We start from the raw sequence: 15,992 nt of genomic DNA, 5'->3' as shown, positions 1-15,992 counted from the left end.
CATCTATGGGCCAAAGATATAGACTCAATCACCACAGAATATAATTATGATGTTTACAGTAATGTGCTTGTGTTAATCTATGGGGCAAAGGTGAGGTATAAGCAGATACACAGCTCCTGTTTTTGTTAAATCACTTATTTTTGTACAGAATTAGGCGGGGTAACATTTCTTTGTGGTATCCTTGCGCACACAGCTAATATTTATTTATTACATCGTCTTAAAAAAAGTAGCATGTAGCTGATTTAATCACATTCATACACACATATTAAAAACTGAATGTTTGTTAATCCCACTGTAAAGTCTTGCCTCTTGAACTTCCGTTGCAAAGGCACGCGTGCGCACACAAGATTGCGTTCAGTCAGTATAATCGTGGCGCGCTTTTAAATTTAGATTTATCATTTGATTGGGGGTCAAAGTTTTTCATCAATCTAAAAAAAAAAAAAAAAAAAAATCGCAATGAAGGTGATTCCAGCTATTTATTTTCTCTGTCGTTGAAGTTGTGTTGTTGAATGACTCCGATATTCTCTTTTAGCTAGAGTGAAAATTTGGCAATAGCTTGTTCTTGGTGTGAATAGGCCTTAATTGTCCTCTCCATCCCCTCCCAGGTTTGTAGTTCTTTTTTCTTCTTCAAAACGTATTTATTTCTCAGATACTTGCACAATGTTGTATTTACCTCAGTGAGCTTTCCTGTCGAGTTCTGCAAATTGTTCACATTCCTTTGGTTGTCTTGACGCATTTTCTTCTTCCACCACCGGAGGCCGCAATTTCCTCATAAATTACACTCAATGTTTCCCAATCCTTGCCTTCCTCTGAACGGAGAACCAATTATTGATGAACTAAAGACTCGATGAAGACGATTATAAGTCAGGCCATTGGCTATCTATTAATTAGATAAGCCACTTCTCAAAACCCCACTGGAGTGATAGTAGGACCTGAGACGTATTTTGTTTTATTAACTGTGGTCGTGTTTGAGACCAGAACAATCTTTCTTTGTAAACTAACCTCTTGTCATTAACAGGACAGATGTCCCTGTTGTCCAATAGAGAATTCATCGCTCCTGGTAAGTAAGTGTAACAGATGTTTGATTTACAATGACAATCCCACTGGACAAACCTCCGGTTTTAACTGAAGAAAAGCCGGTTCTGTGTCATTAAAATAGGCTCCACACTTTCCCTTTAAACCTGCTGGTCTCATAAGAGGTATCGGAGTCGTGTTCCAACATAACACTGATGCATCTAGTTAAAAATATTCATGTATTTGCACCTACTGGTCCAGCCGCAGACATTCAGGCTCAGTCTGTCCGGTTGCTGTTCTTCCAGATTTTATGTTGTGTCTTTCTCCCTTCATTCAGGATGTGTTGTGTTGTGCTGTGATTTATTTATTTTTTATTTATTTTCTTCTTCAGGGGGGCACAACCCCATCATCCTAGTCTCTGGAGTGATCTGCGTGTTGTTCATATAAAAGCATGCGTGTATCTCCCGCTGTGATGCGGCTCTTCTCTTAAGCAGGTGCGTTTTCTGAGCGTCTCTCTTTACAGTAGGTATTTGTGGATGTGGGTTTGGCCCCTGAAGGGATCCTTTGCTAAATTCAGTTTCATGAAGCTCAGCTCTACTCTTCTCTGCTCAAATGTTGCTCTATCATCGCTCTCAAAACTTATGTTTTGTTTCAAGTATCAACTTTGTCTCAGCTATTTCTTTTAGGGTCTGTTTACAACACACCGTTTTCAACTAAAAACGTAAAACTTTTTATGCGTTTTTGCCGTTCGTTTACACGACAACAGCGTTTTAGGTGTCTGAAAACGCAAACTTTTGAAAACGGTCTCTGTGTAAACAACAAATACGCGAATCTCTGAAGACGACGATGTCATGCACATGCGTATTACTTGTTCAGTCTATAGTGTTTCATCGCCATCTATACGCCATTGTATATGATTACCAACTGAAAATTACTTTCTAGCCCCTCCCATTCCTAGGGTGTTTTAACTCCTACGGTGGCCGTATTATTTCAAATCTGCCGGCAGTCGCGAGTAATCTCCCCCTCACATTCGTCACGGTGCCACTGAGTGTAAAAACCCGAAAGGCGAAGCTTGAATTTCCAGGTATGTCCCTCTTTGTCTAATGTGTTTTCAAGATGGATGCGCAACATGGCTTCCGCCCTTCGAGCGATTCTAAATTGCAGATTAAACACTTACGAGAATACTTAATTAGTTGGTTGAAGTGATTACACATTAATAAGAATGTATAATTTTGAAAGAACAAAGTGTTTTTGCTAAAAATCAACTTAAAATATTACACAGTGTAGCTTTAAGCATATTGTTGTCGTGTAAACGTACCCTTAGACTTTCTTCAATTAAAACAGACACAAATGAGTTGCTAGTTGTCATCCAGTAAGACTCAGTATAGAGAAATAAAATTGATGTGAAGCTCCTCAGATCTCTTGTTGATGAGAAATGTTTGAGTTCATATTGAGATCTTGCGTTTTGATTGTTGACTTTGGTATTTTTTGACAACTAGGAGACACATGAGATTACTGGGGTCTTTTTGTTTCAGGAGAAACAAGCCTCACTAAAACCTTTGAGAAACAAACGAGAATTTGAATAGAGATATTTGATTTGAGAGTCTGTCTGTCGGTCTCGTTCTGTCCATCGTTCTTTCTAGCTGTCGTTCTGCCTATCTTATCATCCTATCATTCGTTCGGTTGTTCTGTCTATTGTTCTATCCATCCTTCTATCCATTGTTCTCTCTGTCTGTAATTCTATTTAGCATTCTGTCTGTCATTCTTCTGTTCATTCCATCCATCCATCGTCCTTGCGTTTGTCCTGTCTATTGTTATCTATCTTTTGTTCTGTTTATCGTTCTCCTTCGATCGTTCTTCAGTTCTATTGTTCTGTCTGTAATTCTGTCTATCATTTCATTCTGTCGTTCTATCGTTCTGTCTGGCATTCTTATTTTGTATCGTTTGTTCTGTCCATCATAGTTGTTATTGCTCAGTTTGCAGCTTGTTCTCTCTATCTGTAGTTCTGTCTATCATTTGTTCTATCTATCATTCTTCTGTTCAATCCATCCATCCGATCGCAAGATCTTCGACCAATGACGTTTGACGCTGATGAACCATTAATCAAACCTGCGCAAATTCGATTAGAGAGCTCCATAATGATTTGCATGTATTTGAGGGTCAATAATAATTGAAGTTTCAACACCATCGGATGGCTTCAGAAGACTTGAAATATAGCATCATGACTGATGTGGAAAATGTCCAAATCCATTTTGGAACAACATGAGGGTGAGTAAATAATGGCAGAATTTAAACTCCATTTAATTGTGTTTCAAGTTTTAATTAAAGCAATTTAATGTGTGGTTTCATTTGCTTTCAGAGTTGCACACACACACACTCAAGCAGGTAAAAGAGTCAGTGACCGACCCAATGGACTCCGTAGTGTGAAATGTGTTTCATATTTCTGGTGATTATAGAGATCTTCAAAACCTGTCAGACATTATCTGCTCACCTCTGTTCTGTCTGTCTCTCTCTTTCTTTCTCAGTGGGAATTTGAGCGGGCATTGATGTGGACGCACTCGTGTCTGTGTGTGTGTGTGTGTGTGTGTGAGTGTGATTACACCGGAGATCATCGTCTAATTCCACAGCACTTCAGCTCACCTGGACAGGCCGGTAATTGCTGGTAGACTCCTAAAACTACCCGACCTGTCCGTCAGATACAGATCAGCGTCAAACTGGAGACACGTCACACTTCTGCTCGCTGGAATCTCATGTCTCGTTCCTGAGAAAAGACAGACTCATCACAGAAGAGCGAGCGAAACCAATGCAGGCAGGTCTTTGATAGCTTAGCAACTACGTGAATATGGCCTTCTCGGAGGTTTAAACGTGTCGGACCATAGACTGTAAAAAAAGATGGATGATGGCCCTTCACTCTCTTCCTTTGGTGAAAAGTGAAGCCGCCAAAGTCCTAATATGGCGCTGACATCTTACACAGATTTGGGACCCGATTCTGCTCAATTGTCAAGTCAAAACACCTTCATTTATATAGTGTTTTTAAAAAAATAGATTGTTTCAAAGCAGCTTTACAGTGATAATAGGAAATTAAAGTAACAGAGATTGTTTTGGCTTTACAGCAGCTCTAGGATAAAGTTAATGTCCAGCTAAAGTTAGTTTTGATTGATTCACTTCAGTTGCAAAGATCATTAGTTATTAACTTAGGGGCCGCTTACACGACACCGTTCCAACAGAAAACCCTTAAAGGAGAACTCCGGTCAATTTTAACATTGAGCAAATTTTTTGGTACATTTGGAGTGCTGTCAATACAGAGAACAACGACAAAAATCGGTGTTGCCTACACCGAGTTATTCTATTTTTAAAATTTGCACCCTGTTGACTTCAATAGGGCAAGTACTAAACCTGCTTTTAGCCTCTTAACATCCTTGATGTGTCATTACAAGTGCACAGAAAATGTGAGTGATTCCTTCAGAGTGAACACGAGTGAATCTGACTGCAGTAGATGTGAAAGATATGTATAAAAAATGATGTTATTTAAGCCAGCGCAAATACCTGTGTTTACATCCTGTTTTCGGTTGAAGTCCAAAGTAGTCGATTGCCGAGTTCATGCGCGTGATCATAGGTAACTAAACCTATGCGCGTGAACTCGGCAATCGACTACTTTGGACTTCAACCGAAAACAGGATGTAAACACTCGTGTTCACTCTGAAGGAATCACTCACATTTTCTGTGCACTTGTAATGACACATCAAGGATGTTAAGAGGCTAAAAGCAGGTTTAAAACTTGCCCCATTGAAGTCAACAGGGTGCAAATTTTAAAAATAGAATAACTCGGTGTAGGCAACACCGATTTTTGTCGTTGTTCTCTGTATTGACAGCACTCCAAATGTACAAAAAAATGAGCTCAATGTTAAAATTGACCGGAGTTCTCCTTTAATGCGCTCCGGCCCGCTCATTCGCACAACAACAGTGCCAACAGTGAGAACGCAAACCTTAAAATAGTTTACAAGATGCAAGCGTTGAAATTGTTTGAAAAACTTTTGTGAAAAAGTAGTGAACGTGAAGTAGAGCCGCGTTATCAAGGTCCCGCACACACTCCCGCAGAAACGGTTAGTGCAAAGTTTACTGTTTGAAATAAACTGTCATGGACATGTAGAAATTAAAGCTGAAGCTCCAATCTTTTCCCGAAAATCCCCCCCAAAAAAAGTATGTTGGTGACTCAGTGACTTCGTTTAGAGAAGCTGTCAATCATGACGTCACATTCCCGTTTTTAATAGCATGAAGTAATGAACTAAGACCAAACTTATTTCAGAAAACGAGCACTTAAACTTAAATCAGCATAATAAAAACTACCTTAAATGTCAGAAAACATTTATTTGAAGTGTAATTTGTTTGTTTAGTTTCCATCGCGTCCATTAGACTTCATGGGGAGGTGGGGTTTATGACCTATACTGGGACCAGTATAGAGCGCGATCGAGACGCTTTGCCTTCACTTTTCAGCATTTGTGCGGCACGCTTGTGTCCGTCTGGTGCGTGCGCTGCGTTACGGGCGGCATGGCGGAGGACATTAGTATTCGGGATGGTTGTGCGGGTTGCTCCCTTGTTCCCGCAGCAGGCAGGTTTGTATTAGCAGCCTGTCGAGAAGCAAACCTCATCTCTGGGGAGCGAGGCGAGAGCAGACGCCCTGCTGAAGCTGCATGTGAAATCAGCCTCGTTCTGCTCCGGATCACAGCGCTCGGATCTGCTCGACGTCTCAGTGCAGGAATGACCTGCAACTGCAGACAGAGAGAGAGATAGCAGAGAGAGTAGAGAGAGAGTTTAGGATGTGCTTGATGTTTCGGTACTGAAGACACTGCACTGAGACTCAGAGCTTCTGACTCAAAACACTCTAAACTGTGAACGCAAAAGCATTTATCTACCATCTCATGTGTAGCATCTATCTATCTATCTATCTATCTATCTATCTATCTATCCAATCTATCCATCTATCTATCAATTTATCTACATATCCATCCATCTACCCATCTACCCATCTATCCATCTATCCATCTATCTATCTATCTATCAAATCTATATATCCATCTATCAATTTATCCATCCATCTATCTATCTATCCATCTGTCTATATATCCATCTGTCTATATATCCATCTGTCTATAGCCGCTTTCCGACCAAGTAGTTACAGGAACTTAGTTCTAGGAACTGTCCACTTCTAAACAGTTCTATGAACTACTCTCCCCCAAACTCGGTTTTGCTTTTTGCGTTCGCACTGGCCAAGTGGCCATAGGAACTGGTAAGAGGGGTAAGGGAGTGACGCAAGCACGGTGACTTTTATTTTGACGGCGCGACGGACATTTATTTTGGCGGCGCTGAGAACGCCAGAGCAATCAATGCTCGCATTCTCTGTTTATTAGTTAGCAATCTGTCTAACAGTACTGTTTAACATGTTATTATATAGAACTGTTATAGAAAGTAGACAGTATATGAAAAAAAGTTTATTAGCCTATGCCGTGTGGTTGATGTCCAGTGTTGCTAGCTGGGCAGATAAACATAATCATGTTTGGCTTGGTCCCCTCAAAGTTGCATTGGATTTTCTCTTCACCATAAAGGTTTAGAGACCCATCTATCACTAGCCGCTTTCCGACCAAGTAGTTATAGGAACTTAGTTCTAGGAACTGTCCACTTCTAAACAGTTCTAAGAACTACTCTTCCCCCAAACTCGGTTTTGCTGTTTGCGTTCGCACTGGCCAAGTGGCCATAGGAACTGGTAGGAGGGGTAAGGGAGTGACGCAAGCACGGTGACTTTTATTTTGACGGCGCGACGGACCTTTATTTTGGCGGCGCTGAGAACGCCAGAGCAAACAATGCTCGCATTCTCTGTGTTTATTAGTTAGCAATCTGTTTAACAGTACTGTTTAATATCTTATTAGATAGAACTGTTATAGAAAGTAGACAGTATATGAAAAAAAGGTTATTAGCCTATGCCGTGTGGTTGATGTCCAGTGTTGTTAGCTGAGCAGAAATACATAATCATGTTTGGCTTGGTCCCCTCAGAGTTGCGTTGGATTTTCTCTTCAGCATAAAGGTTTAGAGACCCATCTATCACTGTTTTCCATGTTTGTTAGTTTATGGAGTAAATATATAGGCTATAATCTGTGTGTTTACATTCTAGCTGTTTTAAAAATGTCGGGTGCTGGTGTTCCACGTGCGTTCGGTCATCAGCGTACTCTAACGTCACGGATAGTTCCTATAGTGCTGGTTTAGACCCTACTCTGAAGTAGGACCTAAATTAGTTCCTCCAAATGGAGTTCCTAGAACTAAAATCGTTCCTAGTTCCTGCGGTGCGAACACGCCGACATCCGGGTACTTTAGCCAATAGTTCTAGGAACTGTGAAAAGGTTCCTCCGGTCGGAAAGCGGCTTATATATCCATCTATCTATATACCCATATCCATCCATCTATCCATTGTTCTCTCCTTCGTTCTCTCTAGCCGTCATTCTGTCTATCGTTCTCACCCTATCATTCCTCCGTTCGGTTGTTCTCTCTATTCTATCCATCCATCTATCCATTGTTTTCTCTATCTGTAGTTCTCTCTATTGTCTTTCTGTCATTCTGTCTATCGTTTCTCGCTCTATCATTCTTTTGTTCTGTCATTCCATCCATCCATCAATCTATACATCCATCCACCTGTTGTTCTCTCTATTGGTTCTATTTATCTTTCTTTCGTTCTGTCTTTCTTTCATGTCATTCTATTGTTCTGTCTATCATTCTCGCTTTCTATCATTGTTTTGTTTTGTTTATCATTCTCTCATTCTATCGTTCTCTCATATCATTATTTTGTTCTGTTCTATTGATCTGTCTATATTCTCTCATTCTATCTATCATATTGATTATACGTTCTATTGTTGTCTATCATTCTCTCAATCATTATTTCGTTCTATTGTTCTGTCTCATTTTCTCATTCTCTCATTCTTTCATTATGTCATTCTATTGTTCGGTCTCATTCTATCTATCATTTTATTTTGTTGTTGTCTATATTCTCTGATTCGATTATCATAATTTCATTGTCATTCTATTTTTCTCTCATTCTGTATCATTTCATTTTGTTGTTCTGTCTATCATTCTCTCATTTTGTTTATCATTTTCGTTTTGTCGTTCTGTCTATCATTCTCTCATTCTGTGTCATTATTTCATTCTGTTGTTCTATTGAACTGTTGTTCAGGTTTAATGACTTTTTAATAAACTCTATTGCACCCTTGAGTACAGACACAAGTAACACAAGAACACATTAATGTACGTACAACAGGGCCACTGGCAATGCATTGGCCACATATTTATATGTCTGCATTTGCATACTGGTGTTGAATATGTTTCTGAACTCAGACGACAACTGCTAAATCAATCCCTAATTTAAACCCCAGACTTCAGACAGGGTTGCATGTTAAAAGCAGATCGAGCTCGAATGTTTTTCTTGAAACTATTTTTAAAATCCCAGACTGCCTGGAGAGAACAGTCAATACAGTCCATGATTCCCTAAAGAGCACTCGCTCTGAACCCTGGATCCCTGCGAAGTCTAAATCAAAGCAAGACGTTTTGTTTAACACCAATGGACTTGTCATTAAAAAAAACAAAAAACTTTTGTCCAAAGTGACTAACAAAATGTAGAGAGAGCAGCCAATCCAGTTTAATCTGAAGTTAATCTGGGACTGTCAATCTAAAGATTAAGGATTCTGGCTGCATTTCTATTTGCATACTTCGATTCACTAGGGAAGCCCAGACGTTTTGGTATATACCCTGTTAAAACAGCAGAATAAACTAGCCTAAAGTGGTTTGCTGGTCTTAGCTAGACACCAAGCATGCCAAGCTGATATAGTTTAATGTTTATAGAGTGTGATTTGGCCACTTGATAGTTGATTAAGCAGGGAAACCAGCTAGAAACCAACTAAAACTGACGAACCATGTTTTTTTTTTCCAGCACATGTTTGACGCTGTTTTTATTTCAGATTGGTTGTATGCATGCAGTATTGAGACATACTATAATGCCATCACAATGTCTTGGTTCTGGTTGGCATTTGCATAATACCAAACTCCTCTTCTGTAGCACAAGTGGTTGTGGGTAATATTAGCTCTAAATGCATGCACAGATATTTACTAGTACACCGTCTTGGCGCTTTTGACATACTACAGTATTCAACATTTGAAGTGGATCAAAAAAGTTCATCAAAGTTGTCCTAAGACATGAAAGATTTTGATCCGTTTCAAATGTTAACATAGTATTTTCAATGTGCTATGATTTGGGAGACTCTAATCTGAATCTCGCAATCGGATACCATGTGCATTGAGATGCCATTTGTTTTTAACTACAGGAAGCAGCTCTGAAGTCAGTGTTCTGCGGTGTTGGTTATGGACTGCCATTAAACTGTCTTAAGCTGAAGATCGTTAATTTAAACAATCTTTTGCAGGCTCAGAAACTTTGGCTAATCCTCTACTCGTTATAGAGAGAGCCGTGTTTCATATTGGTTCTTTCTCACTGGTTTGCTTCATCAGCGTTTCAGGGCTCCACTGAGACACGTTCCTCTCGGTCTCTCTGAAATAATTGCTTTCAAGCCCACCGTTTTGTAAAACAGAGAGTGCAAGAAATCCAGACTTTAAAGTGCCCTCAAAACTCATGATGGAAAACATACTTTGTTCTGTGCTTTTATTGAGCATTTACAATTACACTGTTTTCTTGCGTTCAAATGAACTCAAACTTTCACAAGTCAGTTATCCTAGTTTAATTCGTGGCATTTAAGTCAATCACATTTAGCCTACTTTTGTTTATACAGTAGTCAACATCTGAATCAAAAAAGTTGAGGAAAGGTTTTGATCCACTTCAAATGTTGACTACTGTATTTTGCATCAGTAGTTGCATGGAAATCATAACTCTAAGTCTAACTCATAACTCTATTAAACCTGAGCGAATAAGTTTATGTGGTGTATCACAAGATGGTTGTCACCTGTCGTTGTCTGATGACCCGTAGGGATTGGATGATGTGATCTGTAATGCTTTAGCTTCTCACTTTGAAAACTGGTGACCCCTATGAGCCTTTCAGCAAAACACTTGTTCTCTATCTGTGTTTCTTTCTCTCTCTGTGTGTCTCTTCAGGTTTTTTCCTCTCAACTCTAACGTTTTATTCCCTTTTTGGAAAGGGGAGTTTTTGAAGGAACGCTGGTGATAAACTGGCTTCTCTCCGAAGATTATTATGCATTTGGAAACAGGTGCTTTTACTTATTGTGATGAGAAAATAATGGAAAGTTGTACATCTTAATGGCCGGAGAAATTTAAATGTAATTCTGAAGTTTGATATCATGGTTTCAAGAAGTGCAGAAAAGATAGGGATAATTGAAGAAAAACGAGTGGAGAGTTAATAAAAAGCATATCATAATGTCGCTCGGATGAGCATGTGTGGGTGAGAAAGGTCACTGCTCAGTTTTATTATGAAAATTATGACTTTCTGAGGCTCCATACCACAAAGTGAGTGTGGCAAAGGTTAATTTTAATGAAACTGGCAATATTCTCAGAGCTAACAGTAAAACAGCCATTGGCTTTAGTTTCAATGTCATTGATTTGTCAGAATCGATGGTATCCCGCTATTGTAGGCTCACTGAAATCTCTCGCTGCCCTTCACAGCAGCAGTGCTACTCAAAATCAACAGCCGTGTTGATTTTAAACTCTTCAATAATGCATCGAGTCTGTGTTTGACTAATCATAGCACAACGGTTGTGTCTTTAGAGCTAGCGGCATCAGAGCTAAAGCTTCTAAAAGTGTAAAAAAGAGATAGTCCAGTGCATCCATTGTTTCAACCAAAATCACATCATAATTGCAATTTTTTTACATATTTTAATAATAAGGGTACTTAATTGGCATCAGTGGTTTCATGAAGAACCTTTAACATCCCTAGAATCTTTCCATTCCACAAAAGGTTCTTTATAGTGGGAAAGGGTTATTAGAACTTAAAAAAGTTAGATTTTTGTAAAAAAAAAATGTTGTTTTATGGAAGCTTGTTTCCGCCACAGAATAAAAAATAAAAAAGGTAATTGCTATTATCTCACAATTCTGACTTTATTTCTCACAACGTCATATAAAGTCAGAATTGCATGTTATAAAGTCAGAATTGCATTATAAAGCCAGAATTGTGAGATATAAACTCGCAATAAAAAAGTCAGTATTTTTTTCCTTAGAATTGGACTTTATAACTTGCAATTGCAAGTTGATATCTCACAATTCTGAGAAAAGATGTCAGAATTGCGACATATAAACATAAGGAAAAGAGTCAGAATTGCTATTACTAATTGATACTGAGTTTATATCTTGCAATTGTGACTTTATATCACGCAATTCTGACTTTATATCTCGCAATTCTGAGAATTGCGAGATGTAAACTTGCGATTGTGAGATAAAAAGTCACAATTATCTTTTAAAATGTTTTATTCTGTGGCGCAAACAAGCTTTGGAGAACAGTTGTTTGAAAGATTCTTTGGGCAACCAAAAATGGTTCTTCTTTGTCAAAAACTTTTTGAACCTTCATATTTAAAAGTAAAGGCATCTTGGAGGTGAACAAGTGTTTTGGCATCCATGTCAGAGGACTCCTGAATGTTTTTCCACAAAACTAGTACAAACCTCTCCTCACAGACCGCCCTGCATCTCAGTAAACACCAGGGTGTCCACCGATCCCAGCAGAGAACTGATCATTATTTCTGCTGTTTTCCTCTAGTTTAGTTTGAATGAGTCCAGCAGTGAACTATAATGGCCTTCAGCTGCGGCACAATCTCCACCCTCAGACACCAGCAAAATAACAAATAAAAGCCCTCCAAAACAATCACAAACCCCAGCTGAATTTTCTGCCTTTGTTTTGCAATTTCCATGAACAGATTGCGATAGCGGTGCTGGAGTTCTCGAGAAGGCGCCGGTTTTGTTTGCCGGCTCACTTTTGGGAAAGTCTCACAAATCAGTGTCTTTTGTTTGCCTGTGTTCCCCAGTCCTCCGGGCCCTCACGTTCTGCGGGAATATTTGTGGTGAAAGAAAGTGTTTTGTCTGTGACAGTTAGCGGTTTGTTCGTCTATTGTGCAGACTGAATAGAAACGTCCATCTTTCAGTTCATTCGGGCTGCTGTGTTTCTCAATGAGGACGTCAATGAGCAAAAAAATAGATTTTTGCAAAGTCATCTTTTCACTAGGCAAAAAAAGAGGTTCTTTTCTATCCACATAATTAAATCAGACTAAATAAATGTGTGGCCATTTGAGAGATTAGATTGTAATCCTCAGAAAACCATTCACATTGAGCAAGGTTTGCTTCAGCGGTCAGTGTTTGCATTTGTACGCATTAGTATGACAAGACAAGAGGTCAGGATGGTCACCGAAATGGACAAACAGTCTCAGGCGGTGAATGGAAACGGCCGCAGATAATCTAACAGAGAAACAAACTTAGCGAAACGATATGAATCCATAAAGCCGCGTCCCGCGGTAATGAGGTTTGCTGATGTCTGAGCTTTTACTTCAGCCGATGTGCACGATAGAGGTTATTATCCCTGGAGAGGAATGGAGATTTTATCTCTCTCTCCATCACGCCGTGCTCGGATGTCCTTGGATGGTTTTAGGGGCGTCCGCGAATATTTTTGGGCCGTGAGGCGATTTAAGATCTTCTTGGCCGCATAACACTGTGACAAAATAATGGCTGTTTGGATTGCAATACTACCTTACTGTTTGTTTACTGAATACTGTGCAATACATAGGCCTACTTCATCACCATTGCACACAAGTGTTGTCCAAGTTAAAATAGTTTTTTCATAATTTTTACTGAATACTGCAATATCTTATCACAACTACACAAGTAGAATTGTCTACTGTGTTAAATGTCATAATTTGTCAAAGTAGGAATGATTAAAACCACATTTTATTAAATTATCTGTTAATTTGTCAAATTGCAAATGGAAGGTGAAGTTGAGTGCATTTCATTGCACTATATTGCCAAAAGTATTGGGACACCCCTCCAAATCATTGAATTCAGGTGTTCCAATCACTACCATGGCCACAGTTGTATATAATCAAGCACCTAGGCATGCAGATGCTTCTACAAACCTTTGTGAAAGAATGCGTCGCTTTCAGGAGCTCAGTGAATTCAAGTGTGGTACCGTGATAGGTTGCCATCTGTGCAAGACGTCCATTTGTGAAATTTCCTGGAGGGGGGATTATGGCGTGGGGTTGTTTTTCGGGGGTTGGGCTTGACCCCTTAGTTCCAGTGAAAGGAACTCTTAAAGGGGAACATGGCAACTCTAGCCATTTCTTCGCTGATTTTCCCTTTTGTTGCGTGTTTTCTCAACGAGCTCCCCCTTCAGCTGTGGGCCGTATATTTCACAACACTGTAGTAAAAAAATCTCACTTGCGGCACCCTCCTCCTCCTCTCTACCGCTGCTCATGTGCATTTGTTATTATGCGAGCCGGCCATCTTTATCATGTGGTGCTATGTCTACCGAGGTGGGTAATACATCATACACAGTATCATATGGCGTGTGTGTTTGTTGAATTGCCGTAAAGCAGTTTGTATTTCTTGCTCGTTCTCACTTCTCACGAGACTTCCTATTTCCAACTTACCGGGACGTTAGTCCCCATGTTGCAAGGTTGGTTTTCCGCCGGGGAACGTTGGGGGGTGCGAGGAATGTCACCATTCTCACCAGAACAGGTTATTTAACCGTCCTCATGATTTCTAAACTGATTTATTAAATTGAAATAGTTGCCAAGTTCCCCTTTAATGCTTCAGCATACCAAGACATTTTGGACAATTTCATGCACATTTTGGCAAATAGTGTTTTATGCATACAAAATAAATGCATATTATGCCCAGGCCCTATTCACTGCAGAATTAGTAAAAGTAGTATAAATTATTCTGAACATATACCCATGGTACATGCAGATTTTCAAAATGTAACCACATTTAGCGAAATGTCTTGCTGTCTACATAGGCTTCCTATATGACAATGCTGTTTATGCAGGCAGAGGTTTTGGAGTTAGTGGATTGACAGAAAAATATGCTGGGGCAAAAAAACTCAAAGTACACCTTATTTACCCCAACAGGGTGCATATCATTTTGAGGGATAATATACCCTGAAGATGATATGCACCCTGCAGGGGTAAATAAGGTGTATTTTGAGATTTTTGCCCCAGTATAATATATATAGTTTTATATGCATAATGCTATGCCCCTTTAGGGCTAGATAAGGTGCAAAGATGAACATTGCTTGTAGTGCTCCAGTGTCAAGCTAAAGGTAAAATATTTGCTTATTTATCTTTCTGAGAGTCTTTAATACAAAACAAAATGGTATTCTTGTTCTTACAACTGTTCTTGTTTTCATTGCAGAGACACTAAACTTGTTCCAAAATGCAGGTATCTATGTATGCATTTTATTTTTTAAACTGCCCATTAAATTCAACAGTTGTGCGATTGGAATGAGAGCCAAATCAATCGAGTCAGATGATGCATTGTAATTCAGGACAAAATGAGTAAATACTGAAGAACATAGTTAGCAGACTGCTTTTCAACAAAACCAATGGGAATGTGTCCTTATCCGAGACGGACAGAAACTTTATCTTCACCTTCCGAAGGACGTGCTGGTGAAGAGAAAACGAGAATGACAGAAAACACAAATGACTGTCAAGCTGTCAGGAGAGAAGCGCATTCATTAAAATATCTGACGAGGAATGCAGCGTTAATTCTCACCTTAATGATTGACGTGGGGAACAATAGACGGAGCTCGGACGCATTAATTGTTTTCTTTTAAATGATAATGAGTGACATTCTTGTGCATTTGTGGAAGTTTGTTGGGGATTCTACCGTGTGTGATTTCTGGCAATGTTGCACGGAGGGAGTTAAAACAAACGCTCTCCAAACTTTTAATCAGTCCATTTGCAGTTGCACACAAGTCTCTCTTTTGTTGTCTTTTTACTTTTAACAGATTAGCTTTTTCTAGGTGTTGGATGTTTCTAATAGATTGAACAAGCAGTAAAAGGCACATCCTTTAAAGTGCATTTAATCACTTTTCCTCACAGGCATTTAATGAAGTTTTCACAGAAAATTATTTTCTAATAGTTTTAGTTTGTTTGAGTTAACCATAACAGCACTGCATACTAGTATTGTGTCGGGGTGTTTTGTACAAGAACCGCTTACACCTTCTTCAGCAATGAACTGTGGACTTTAGTTGAAGTTGTGTTGTAATAATCCTGCTGTGGTAAAATCAGTAGAAAAACCCACACTGACTCTCTTCCAGTCAGACTGTCATTTCACATGCTGTGTTTATGAAGACGGCAGTTCTGTTCCAAAACATAGTGTACACGTACAAATAAAACAAAAACATTGTTGGCAAGTTCCTGACATGAAGGTTTTTCCAAAAGGAAGTCATTTGATACTATATTATCAGCATTGGATTTTTGCATATCGACAATATACCTTTTGGAGAAGGCAATCCCAGAATGAATTGCGAGCCATAATCACATTTTACATATGCATATAAATATGTAGTATATATATATATATATATATATATATACGCCACAGAATAAACTACTACTATATATATATATATAGTTTACTGAAAGTAGTTTATTCTGTGGCGTAAATTACAAAATAAAATTATACCCAATATTTGTGTGATACTCTACCGTTCAAATGTTTGGGTTCAGTGAGATTTATGAAAGAATTCTCAGCATTTATTCAATCAAAAATACAGTAACAGTAATATTGTCAAATATTATTATAATTTAAAATAAATTTCTATGTGAATATATGTTAAATGTAATTTATTCCTGTGATCAAAGCTGAATTTTCAGCATCATTACGCATGATCCTTCAGAAATCATTCAAATAGGATGATTTGATGCTCAAGAAACAGTTCTGATTATTATCAATGTTAAAAATACTTGTGCTGCTTCATATTTTTGTGGAAACTGTGATG

This window comes from Squalius cephalus (assembly GCF_949319135.1).
Source record: "Squalius cephalus genome assembly, chromosome: 1".
Lineage (NCBI taxonomy): Eukaryota > Metazoa > Chordata > Actinopteri > Cypriniformes > Leuciscidae > Squalius > Squalius cephalus.
The sequence above is the reverse complement of the archived record's forward strand: the minus strand, read 5'-3'. Positions refer to the sequence as shown.